The sequence below is a fragment of the Carlito syrichta genome, unplaced genomic scaffold, assembly GCF_000164805.1.
Source record: "Carlito syrichta isolate Samal-C Ts95f unplaced genomic scaffold, Tarsius_syrichta-2.0.1 Scaffold307270, whole genome shotgun sequence".
In the NCBI taxonomy this organism is placed as follows: Eukaryota; Metazoa; Chordata; class Mammalia; order Primates; family Tarsiidae; genus Carlito; species Carlito syrichta.
Window position 1 is genome coordinate 298,628 of NW_007251366.1, and position 10,400 is coordinate 309,027.

Consider the following 10,400-nt stretch of genomic DNA (forward strand, 5'->3'; position numbering starts at 1 on the left):
CAAAAGTCAGTAATTTGCTAAGAATAAGTAATCTCAGCCACTTTTAATTCCACTCCAACTTATCTCTTAACTCACCAGGAGCATTCAAAAGTGGCGAAGTGCATTTCTCAGAGTGTCTAGCACTCCCCCAAGGGTGTTAACCTTCACACCACCATGAAATGGAACCACCCTACTTCCCAAATGTCTGATATTTCAGTATGTTCAGCACAACTCATTACAGCAGGAGAATTATCATGGAAGGATGATTCGCGAGAAAGATATGTATTAAGCTAAGATAAATATTCTAAGTGAAATAGCCAATTTCTCATCTACAGATTGGCCACAAGAAACTATGTTCTTCTAATGACAGCTGGTAGAAAGGCTAATTTCCTAAAGTGACTGTATTACTTCTAGGGCTCTATTTATTGCTGCATAACAAACTATTCAAACTTAATGACTTGAAAGAGCAACCATTTTAATTTATCCCACAGATCTGTAGAGCAACATTTTGGGTGGGGTTCCACTGGGAAACTTTGCCCTACAAAGTGTTGACTGGGATCACTAGGTGATATTCAGCAGGTGGCTGGGCTGCAGGGTCCAAGGTGGCTCCACTCACATGCCTTGTGCCTGACTGTGCCCCTCGCTCCTCCTTCTGTGAATCCTCAGGGACTCTACAGAAGGCCTCTCCAGAAGAGCAGTCAAACTCCTTACATGGGGCCCCTCCACCTCCCCAGTACTAGGAGCCCAACTGCACAGCAGGAGGTGAGCAACAGGTGAGCTGATGCTCATTACATTCTCATAGGAGCAGGAACCCTGTTGTGAACTGCACACGAGAGGGATCTAGGTTGTGCATTCCTTATGGGAATCTAATGCCTGATGATACCCCAAGCCCACTTTCCTCTGTCTGTGGAAAAAACTGTCTTCCATGAAACTAGTCCCTGATGCCAAAAAGGTGGGTGACCACTTGTTCTAAAACACAGAAAAGGAAGTTGCCAATATTGCTAGGCCTGCGCAGGACACTGACATTGTCACTTCTGCCATTTTCTTTTGATGAAGAGTGTCACAGAGTCACTCAGACTTAGAGAGAGAGAGAACACCCAGACTGCTTATCTTGATTAAAAGAATTGCAGCTGTTTAATTTGCTACAGGGGCCCTGAGGAGGCAGAAAATTCTGAAGCCTTATTGTGGAATATCTGGCCTGCAAGTTCCTTAAGCATTAGCTCAAAGCCAGATACACAGTAGAAACTCATGTAATGTGAGTTAGAAGCATCAATGAACCAAAGCTATATATGACATTATTTACATTAGATTGAAAAGTAGAATCCAGTAACATTAATGTTAAAATGTTTCCCAATTATAGTTAAACCATACCCTTTAATATGAAAAGGCACTGAACAGAAGTTTTAAAAAATTGAAGGTCATAGAATCTCTATGAATTAGGGGAAGAAGTCTATGGCAATATCACTCTAAATGCACCCAATCTCCCCTGAATCAGGGGGAGGACAACACCAACTGTGCATCACATGCGTTTCCATTCAAGAGGAGCTACTTGTAGAAATAAAACATTAGTTTTTTAAAGTTTTTTTGGGGGGGGCATGTTTTTTCTCTTTCAAAAACTAAAAAAAAGAATTCTGAAGTACACATTTTATATTCTGTTTTCAAAACAAAACTTAGGTCTCATTTGAGTTGTTTCCCATGGCTGTGTAAGCAAGCCATCTGAGGCAATATACAGTTTCCCACTCATAAATAACATAACCCTTAGGTTGGCAGGACCCCTTACAATAGAACCTAACACCACTTCCCCACGGTCATGTCCCACTGGTTTCCTCACAATCCCTTCTAGTCAAAGGCTACCAGGAACACACCTATTATTGAACAAGCTGAATTTATTATTCATTGCAGTAACAGAGACTAGAAGGAACTGTAGTGCTTGACAGTTCTCAATAAAATGTTAGGAAGGTTTTGTAAGCTTTGTTGGTTTCCAAAATTTGGGATATATTATTCAATCTTTCTTAGGAGGAAGAAAGACTAGATCAAGTCTAATATTGTAATTAGTAAAGAAGCAGAAATCATCATACTAAACCAGACAGGGTGATGTTTGATCAATTTTGTTGCTTGGATGATGTTTATATTTTCTATATATTCAGATATGATTACACAGTGATTATATTCTTTTTTGATTAGACTGTGTCAGAGTGGCCTTTTAGATGTTGATGCTTGTTGAAATTATGTACATTCAGCAGAACACCCATTCCTAGTTCAGACTAATGCTCCAGAAGTCAGAGGTTACCCTTCTTTCCTATGCTCCAGACATGCCAGACTCATACTGAACTTGAGTTTTCTTTACCCTGTGTTCCTCCTGCTGCTCTAATTTCCTCTATTTTCAATACTCCTTCCTTTAGCACTCCAACTCAATTTTCTCTCAGTCCTCTGTGCTGCGTGTCTGGCTCCTCGTATTTAAGCTGTATTTCCTGGATAGGATTCTGACATACATCTCTCAGCATTGGCAGATGCCGCCAATCATTGACACCAAGTATAGACTGTATCCACCAACAAAAGGGACAGGTGTATTTTCCTGTTACATAAACCAGAGCACAGAAGGTTAAACCGCTTCGCTTGCTACTTTTTCTCTGTTAACGGGCTCCCGGACCCGGGCCCAAGAAAAGAACCTAGGTCTGGAAGAATGACTGCTGGTAAGAAACTAAGCAGTCTGAGCCTCCCATGCCTGGCACGAGACTACATTTCCCACAATGCTTCGGGTTCCACAAGGCGCCACATGTTTAGAACTACAACTCCCACAATCCTTGGCGACCGCCGCGCTGCCACGTTCCCGGAAAGCTCCGCCCCATCTCCCGTCTCTCCTTTCGGTCCCTGCACTCGGGGGAGCAAGGTCGTGAAAAGGTGGACTTGGGGTGGCGCCGCCATTTTTTTCGCCTTCGGTCTCTTCTCTTTCGCGGAGCTTGCGGCAGCGCCATGTGGGGACAGGGCGTCCGGAGGTTCACGACCTCTGTGGTCCGCAGGAGCCACTACGAGGAGGGCCCGGGGAAGGTTCGTGGGGGAGGGCTCGGCCTCATGGGGGAGGGGGTCTAGCTGCGATTCGTTCGCCCCGAGGCCATCTGGGCGCTGGGCTGGGGCGGTGAGGCAGGAGACAGGCTTAGACGCAAGCTGGCCTAACACGCACCCCGGGGCCAGGAGGAAGCGGCCGGGAAGGAACGAACACGGGAAACCGGCAACCCGACCCCGCGCGCTCCCCCATCAGCTGTCTGACCCTCACCCCTCCCTTCCAAAAGCTCTGGGTGATCCCGGAGACCGCGGTTGCTGGGGTCGCGGCTTAAAGCCGAGCTGGAGGTTACCGGACCCTGGTGAAGGGCATTGGCAAAGAGGGCCTACGAATGTGGACCAAGCCTTTTCTAATTAGTTGGCTGACTTGGAAGCACAGACCCTCCTTGTCGTGTGAGGCAGGTGTAACCTTAGGTGTCGCTTAGGTCAAGTAGTTCCTCGAGGCCTGGTCGGGAAGGGCAGAGAAGGGGTGTCGAGGGATGGCTGCTCGGTAGTGGAAAAGCAAAACTTTAGTGCGGAAAACACGGCCGTGCATCTTCGGGGTGGTTAGTTTTTAATTAATAGCTAATTAGAGCAATGCGTTTTTGTTTCTCAAGTGACCACTTTAGAGAATACATGTGTTTTCGTTGTTTGTTTTTTTTAATAGAAAGTTTCTCACTTGTGTCCTTAAGACCATTGCCTAGTGTGTTTGGTAAAACCAGATAACACTGTCTAGTGCTATGTGTGATGAAGGTCATTGGATTTGAAAGATGGTAATGTTTAAAGTGATGCAGTGAAACATGGCATATATAACCTAATTATGTAAAAATATCTATTCCTTGTGTACTTGATTTTTGATCTATAAAACTGATGACTTTAAGTTCTCTTTTTGTTACTTTTTCTCTTCCCTCCCCCAACAGAATCTGCCATTTTCGGTGGAAAACAAGTGGCGGTTGCTAGCAATGATGACATTGTACCTTGGATCTGGGTTTGCTGCACCTTTCTTTATAGTAAGACACCAACTACTTAAGAAGTAAGGATGTTTTAGTTCATCCATTTAACAGGTAATTAATGGATTTCTAATTTTCCTAAAGTGGTGCTGTTTTTCCTTCTTTTCATATCTTTCTCCCTAAAAAAACACAAACACAGATGCATTGTTGTGTAGGACTGATTTCTGGGCTCAAGTGTAGATGTGGCATTGGTGGAGACTGGTTGATAAACTTATAAACAAATATTTCACTAATAATCTGTAATAGCCAGTACTTTGTAGTACTGTTATTTGTCAGGCACACTTTGCATTGATTGTCTCGTGTGATTCCCCAGCAAGCCTTTGAGATGGATGATATAACCCCATCTGAGACACAAAGATGTTAAGTTGTCCAAGATCCCATAGCTAGTGATGGAGGACGAGGATTCTTACCCAGGCAGTCTTGTTCCAGAGCTTACACTTTTAACCAGGTAAAGTTCTAATAACCTGATGAATGTTCTTCTGCCTGAACACTTTTAGTAAAATAACAGTGACTCATAACATATACATAAAAACACTACAGATCTTTCCATTTCTTTTGTAAAGCGGCCATTGTGCTTACATTTTTAAAAATCTAGACTTACTGATTTAAGATGTGCAAATCTTAAAGGAGATAAAATAAAATCCTTCTAGTACTCTGTGATATTATCAGTCCCAGGTGTTTATGCTGTTATAAATCTATTCTTGACCAAGTTAGCCATCTTGGGAAATTCAAACTTCTGAAGATGATTTTCTCATTTAGGTGATGGTTCTCCAGTGGGAGTGATTTGCACCATAGGCGAGCACTTAACAATGTCTGGAGGCATTTTTGATAGTCCTAACTAGGGAACAAAATACCACTGGTGCCTAGGTTGACAAACCTGGATGAAAGGTGTTTTATGTCAGTATATGCCCAAAGGAGTCTTTCATATTGGAAGGTTAGCAGATTTCCTGTGTGTGAATAATATGTTTACCTTAATGATGATCAGAGGTTCTCAAAGCAATGTTACAGAATGTTGGAATGATTGGAATAAATTCCAAAACATAAAGGAAAGACTTTGTCATAGTTTAGAAAGGTAATGATTTATTCAAGCCATTATTATGGAAAGGGTTTGGTGCATGTGATGAAGCAAATCAGTATGAATAAAATCATGATACTGTAAACGCTTTCTGATGTGCCAAACTGATAGGCAGTACTTTAATGAAACTACCTGACTTCTGTTAAATGAATGGAGTTTTTAAGGCCATTAATTTTTGTTTATATTTTGCAGATATGAAGAGCACTTTAAGATGTGCAATCTCTTTGAAAAATGGATCAAACTCTTGAACTCATGGCATACTGGATATGTTTGTAAATAAACTTACAACATGAATATTTCCTGCCTCTTTTCTGGAATAGAGAATATGATAGCTGTGTGTTTGCTTACATTATTATTTGGGTGATATTCCAGTATTAATTTCTTAATTAAGAATTGTGTGTGATTAGTCTTTTTCTTTACTTTGGCAGAGAAAATTAGTTTTACTGTATGAATGATTAATTTAAAAACCCAATGGTGTATGCAGACGGAAGATCTGGTATTTAAGAGCTTCATTTTTTTCTCTGAAAAAAACTGAGAATTGTGCCTCATTTGCGCCAGTTACTAGTATCCATCTGGTTTAGACTGATTAAAATATTTAAAATATAGGGGCGTCCCCTTGCGTTCCCCTCCCACTGTGGGAGCTTTTCTGTCCTCTTAATAAATCCTGCTATCTAAAAAAAAAAAAAAAATTCAAATATCAGTTCCCATTTTGAAATGGAAAATAATGTCATGTGTAATTTAGGAGTTTATTCTCAATTTATTCTGGAGTTTTGACTATAATATATCCTAGTACAAGTGGAATAAAAGATGGCTCTGAGTAGTAAATGTATCTGTGAAGTGAATTATAAGTAGTGAGTGCCACATATAATGACTTAGTTCCTTGGACTTTGTAAGACGGGGATGGTAATTAGCTATTGAATATTTTAATCCCTGTTTGGTCACAATTGGAATACCACAGATGTTATAAGAATACTCTGAAACAATGCAAATTGGTGGTCTGTTGGCCTTCAGGCATTTTGGTTAAGAGGCTGCTGCACTGTTTTTATTTATTTTATCTTTTGAATTCAGAGGGTTACAAGTACCTGTTTGTTACATGGGCATATTGGATACTGGTGGGGATTGAGCTTCAGGTGTCCTGATTCCCCAAATATTGAACATTGTACCCAATAGGTAGCTTCTGAACACTTGAACCCCCCTTCCCCTCCCCACTTTGAGTGCCCCAGTGTCTATTATTTACATCTTTACGCCAATTTAGCTCCCATATGTGAGTGAGAACATGCAGTTTTTCATTTTCTGTACCTTAATTAGTTCACTTAAGGTGATGCTCTCCAGTTCCATATGTGTTACTTCAAAGGACATGATTTTGTTCTTTTTTTTTTTAGTGACTTGCTGCGGTATTTTTACACCAACATTTAAAAAACAGTATTTGCACCAAATTATTTTTTTGGATTTTTGAAAAATTTCTCTGAGTACTTCTGCATCCCTTCATGGAACAAAATAACTGCCTAAGTTAATTTCTCAACCTATCCTTAGGTTTCCTACATGACCCTACCGTGCAACTACTGATTTACCAAAACCTTATATTTTGATTTTTTTCTTTGAATGTGCTAAGGCTTATCTTTAGACCATCAACAACCACCTGACTATTACTTAAGTATGGCTAAACCTTAATTTATATGACTTTTCTAAAATATCCCCTGCACTTGATTGTGCTTGTTTTTCAGTTATCCGGTGATTAATCAGGTGTCATCTTGCATGGAACCTTAAGGTTTTCTAGCTTCAGAAAACGCAAGTGTTCATAAAATGATTTTTGTTTTCGTGGAGGAAATGAGAATAAGGCATGGTCTCAGTAGATCAAATGAGCTACTGTATGAAGACGTTTTATCTTCAGATAAATCTTAATAATTAAGTATGATTTTGTTGTTTAAAATACATTAGGAATCAATAGTGACAGTACTGGGTAGCTAGGTCTAGGTAGAAAAATATTTGAGGAAGGGTATTCATGAGAGGAAAAACCTCCCTTCCCTGCTCCTAATGAGAGCACGAATGAAACACATGTGAGGAATCCTCATGAAGTTGTAGTTGTAGAGGCCTGATGAGTCCAAAATCTGGGTCTACCAGCAGGCTAGAGACCTGGGGACAGATCCAAAGGCAGTTGCTGGTTTCTTCCTTGGAAGGTCAGTCTTTGTTCATCAAGACCACCAACTGGTTGGATGTGGCCTACCCACATTATGAAGAGGAATAAGTTACTCAAAGACCACTGATTTAAATGGCTAAGTCATTTTGAAAACACTTTCAGAGAAATCTAGGATCTGTTTCATCACATTTAGGCACTGTATCCTAGGCAAGTTGACAAAATTAACCGTAACAGTTTCACATGGTCATGTGAGTAGTGTAATTTTTCCTGAACTGTTCTTTACAAATTAAAATGATAAGGTCTCCATAGAAATCCAAATTCTCTTGAAAAAAAAATTTCACTGAGTGAACCAACACATGCCTATGTGAAACTAAGCAAGGCCAAGTAAAGTTTGTACCTTTTGCAGATGCTTTCCTAACTTACCAGAGTTTCCTGAACGGGGATTTGGTTAGAATTCAGGATTCCTTCTCAAAAGAACCACTATCATTGCTTCCATGATTAAGATACAGTCATACAAGGAAAGAAGCCAAGCTGTCCTAGATGGTGAGAATGGGGATTCGGCTGACTTGCTTGAATCTAAAGCCAGAGATGCCACACTCATCAGCTTTGGACTCTATCTCACATTCGCTGTATGTCGAATAGATTAACCTAGAGGAGTTGTGAAAATTGAAAAGTCTAAACATAGGCAAATGTCTTTAGGCCTCAAATATAGAGTGCCTAACTCAGTTGAAATTCACAAGTGAAGTGGAGGTGTAGGAGTGGTAGTGAGCATTTGTTCAACTTGACCCCAGAGCTATTCTGCAATAGTATTAGATGGTAATTCCCATTAACCAAGTTAAGGTTCCAGCTGTTGGCAGACATATCAACCTTACTATCTCCATAAATGATGCCACAGTAATGGTGCTGAAATGCAAATCTAATCATCATAAGCCATGTCCTTCCTCTGAGTAAACCCCCAGCTCCTTTTACAACGACGTTCAGTTTCAGCTTTGTCCCAACCACATGGCACTGTGAGACATAATACTGCCAAGTCTCAGTTTAGTGACCCTTTTTCTGTAGTCTGCCCTTGCTGATTTCTCCCCGTTAACACTACACGTAAGTCTACAACACCTTGTAAACAGCCTTGTAATTTAGCATGGACTGTAATCATTGACTTCTTGCCTACCTCCCATACCAGCTTGTGATTTTTCTGAAACAGGCTTTATTTATTCATGCATCCTCCATCTATAATTTAGTTAGTGGTCAATGAACACTAATTGAAAGGATTACTGAAGTCAAAAATGATAAGATTACCTAAAAAGAACAAATTCTAGGCCTCATATACATCAAAATATATTTCAAGGTGTTATGAGTAAAATGAATTTTTCCTAGATAATTGAGTTGGATTCTACAACAAATGTAAGTGTATTCAAATAATCCGTCTATTGTAAAAACCCCATGGGATTAGAAGTTGGCCCTGAAATGTACTCAGCTATGTCCCTGAACACACTGTTTAGTCCATCTGACTTTTTTCTTTCTTTGCAGACACCCTTGATGAAGAAAAGTGTGTGTTTTTTACATTCTGGCAGTTACTTTGTTTTGAAAAGCACTGACTTAAACAATTAGAGAATTTTTTTCTTTTCATTGTGTTTAACAAAAGATAGAGCTCAGGAATTCCAATGCCTTGCATTTTCCTTAATCTGTTTTTCCTAAGTTATTTATTTCATTGTTCCAGGATCCCACACAGAATTGACAGTGTCCAACAATAAAAGTTATTGTCTCTAAGTTATTTTTTTAAGAGTGAAGAAAGTTTTCCTTCAGATTACTCCTCACCAGTCATTGGCCAGAGAGTGATAAATCCACCTCTAAATATAATGCTAGCAAGGAGGATGGTGTGACAGCGATTAAATTCGACCAATTAGGATTTAATCACAAGTATTAGGTGGGCAGAATGGACTTTGGAACACATCAGAATTCTACCAGAAAGGAAAGAGAAAGTGGCTATTGGAAATGCAAAAGACAGTGCTTGTCACAACTATTCTGTGTACTATACAGAGAAGATGGGTCAAAATGCCATAAAATGTAATAAGCCTTCATTTTAGTGTCCCCAGTAAATAAAGACCATAGCAAAGGTCGAGTATAACTTCAGAATAAGCATTGATTACAGAACAGAAGAGAAATACTCTTTATGCTTTTTTTATGTGTCTTCTTTCAGTAGGATATAAAAAATTCCTCTGTAGTTAATAAAAGTTTTTATGTGAGTAATGCTGTTATGCTCTGCCCACATCAAAACCTTTTGAAAAATTCATCTATTATCAAGTGATATTTTGTTCTCATAGCTATTGTAATTTTATAGACCAGAAGAAAGATAACCACTTTCTATATCTACCTAAAGACGGTGAAGATTCTTTTTAGTGGGTATATAATTCAGATAACTTAGAGTTGATTTTGTAGCAAGTTCTTGAACTTTTATTTGAATATGAGAACAAGCTGTCTGGGTTCTTCTCTAATGTTGGGTAGAAGTCATTAAGGCTCTTCATAAATATGGCAGTTCTACTTCTGTACATATGACAGGATTGAACTCTATTTACTTTGACTGGACAATTAAAAAATGAGCAAACGTGTTACTTATATACGGAAGCTTCAGAAAGCAGAGTACCATTCACCAACTTCCCTTCCTCCTGCTATAGGGATATAGCCTCCATCAGCCTGGGACCCTAAAAGACTGGTGAGTAAATCCCATCAAATATATGGAGTGAACAAGAAATATTTCTTTATTTAAAGCCTCTGGGGTTTGGAAGTTGTTACTTGGTCTACCCTCATTAAAATACTTGAGTACTCCATATATCCTCAAAAAGTTATTACTTAACTTCTGTATATCTCTGGTCAGTCGAAGAGTTATGTGTCAAGTAAATGATCTAAGGACTCTTCCAATTCAAATTGAATTATATTTACAGTTACAAATATGGGTACCACACAGAAACCTAAATGAGAGGTAGTAAGGAAAGATCTCTTTTCAGCTCCTGTGTGGACAGGAGCCAGAATGATGGAGATAAATAGCTTTGGATTATCAAAGTGGTTTGTTCAGATGCAGTTTTGAGTAGCTGCTTACTAGTTATTTCTACCTTATCTCTCATTCTCATGGGTCCCACTCACCCATTGGACACCTTTGCAAAAATTA

At 39.5% G+C, this 10,400-nt stretch overlaps 1 long non-coding RNA gene across 1 annotated transcript; it reads left to right on the plus strand.

Moving 5' to 3' along the window:
* Positions 1–4,344: 4,344 nt before the first annotated feature.
* On the plus strand, positions 4,345–5,399 carry LOC110596213. Its single transcript, XR_002482322.1, has 2 exons — positions 4,345–4,476; positions 5,296–5,399. It is a non-coding gene; the product is annotated as an uncharacterized LOC110596213 (long non-coding RNA).
* The last annotated feature ends 5,001 nt before the right edge of the window (positions 5,400–10,400 follow it).